The sequence below is a fragment of the Nanorana parkeri genome, unplaced genomic scaffold, assembly GCF_000935625.1.
Source record: "Nanorana parkeri isolate BGI_ZX_2015 unplaced genomic scaffold, ASM93562v1 scaffold1666, whole genome shotgun sequence".
NCBI lineage: Eukaryota > Metazoa > Chordata > Amphibia > Anura > Dicroglossidae > Nanorana > Nanorana parkeri.
In genome coordinates this window covers 294,492-296,539 of record NW_017307934.1, presented here as the reverse complement: position 1 = coordinate 296,539, position 2,048 = coordinate 294,492, and the positions used below count along the sequence as shown (strand labels likewise).

The 2,048-nt window shown below is 42.1% G+C and overlaps 1 long non-coding RNA gene across 1 annotated transcript in view; it reads left to right on the top strand.

The window, feature by feature from the left end:
• The first annotated feature begins 868 nt into the window (after nucleotides 1–868).
• The window catches only part of LOC108799238, a 4,067-nt gene continuing 2,887 nt past the window's right edge, over nucleotides 869–2,048 (top strand). Inside the window, exons 1-2 of the long non-coding RNA XR_001942018.1 lie at nucleotides 869–892; nucleotides 1,113–1,145. This is a non-coding gene — a long non-coding RNA (uncharacterized LOC108799238). The remainder of the gene's footprint in view (nucleotides 893–1,112; nucleotides 1,146–2,048) is intronic.

The window sequence follows — 2,048 nt, the reverse complement described above, 5'->3', positions numbered from 1 at the left end:
TGGACCTTTTTTTTTTTTTTCATGGCAACGCAAGTCAGATTCCAACAGATTAACCGCGCTTAAACAGATGCCTTACTGTACATTACAGATGATTGCAGAGAATTAACCGCAAGACTCAATGCTTTCACATCTGGCCTGTGTGCTGTGTACTTTCCAGCGCTCCAGTCTAAAAAAAGAATGGATGCTGATCATAAAGCATGCTCAGCGTGTCATAAAACACACGGCTGAACTAAACGTGTGATTTGTGGGGAAGTGAGAAAGAAGTATATAAAAGGTTACATAAAAGCCGCCGAATGTTTGGAGTGCGGCGAAAATGATGATGCTTTACAATGTTTGTAAAGTTTTTTTTATTTGGATAGAGTGGGGTCAGGTGTTTAACCATTATTACCAGGACGGAAAGCGGTGGGGAATTCATAATTGTACAATACATGATATCATCAAACAGAGGGGGAAGCAGGACATACGGAGTGCATTCCGTATGTAGATGGATTAGCCATTCAGCAAAATAAGCGTGTGCTTAGGCCCCCCCTGTGCTTAGGCCCCCTTCCCTTGGTGCCCCCTTCCCTTTGCGCACCAAGGGAAGTGGACGCTGAAGTCAGAAGGTGCTGGAATTGGAACTAATCTGAAGTCAGAAGGTGTAGGAATTGGGGCTGATCTGAAGTCAGAAGGTGTAGGAATTGGAACTGATCTGAAGTCAGAAGGTGTAGGAATTTGGGGCTGATCTGAAATCAGAAGGTGTAGGAATTGGGGCTGATCTGAAGTGAGAAGGTGCAGGAAATGGAAATGATTTGAAGTCAGAAGGTGCAGGAATTGGGGCTGATCTGAAGTCAGAAGGTGCAGGAAATGGAAATGATCTGAAGTCAGAATGTGCAGGAATTGGGGCTGATCTGAGGTCGGAAGGTTCAGGAATTGGGGCTGATATGAAGTCTGAAGATGCTAAGCCTGTGCTTAGGGCACCAAGGGTAGGAGCACTGCAGACTTTTACACCTAGCTTATCCTTTTTGCCCCTTTGCCTTAAGCTAACTGATTCCGCCCTCCTCCTCCATAGATGTATACTTACCAAGATCTGACTTCTGCTGTGGTGAATGTGCAATAATTGGGGCTGATCTAAGATCAGAAGGTGCAGGAATTGGGGCTGATCTGAGGTGTAAGGTGCAGGATTTTGGGCTGATCTACTGCCTAAAGGTGCAGGGATTGGGGCTGATCTGAGTCTAAAGGTACAGAAATTGGGATTGATCCATAATTGCATTTAATTACATGGTAGGTAAGGTTGAATAAAGACACAGGTCCATCCAGTTCAACGCGTGTTTGTGTGTGTGTATGTGTGTGTATTTATATACTTGGCTCTAGTAGTTCCTATATCCTTGTATATTTAGTGAACTAAGAAACCCATATAAAAGTTTCTTCAATGCTATCAGCGGATACTACTGTCTGTGGAAGGGAATTTCAAATTTTTACTACTCTCACAGAAAAAAAAACCCTTGCACAATCTACGATTAAACCGCCTCTCTTTAAACCTCATGTTGTGTCCTTCTGTCATCAATAGAATTCTCGGTGTAAACATCTTATTCTGAATATTTTGGTCCCCATTAATGATTCTGAAAATTGCAATTAGGTCCCCACTTAATCGGCTCTTTTCTAAGGAGAACAAGTTTCATTTCTGGAGGCGATCTTCATAACTCAGCCCGTCCATCCCCTTTATTCATTTTGTAGCCCTTCTCTGAACTCTCTCAAGTTTTTGGACATCTTTCCTGTAGACATGTGCACCAGCAAAAAATGTGTTTAGTTTAGTTTCGTTTTGATTCGGATTTTGCATTATTTGATTTTTCGGATTCGGCTTCAAAATTAAATTCGTTTCGGAATTTGGATTCGGACTAAATTCGTTAGCGGTAGTCCGGTCGAAATTTTGTTTTTTGGACGAAATTTTGTTTTTAGCGGTAGTCCGGTCGAAATTTCGTTTATGGACGAAATTTCATTGCAGCAAAATGACATTAGGGGGGGGCGGGAGGTAATCGCATTTTTTTTAGTTTGCAGAAGATGAAAAAATA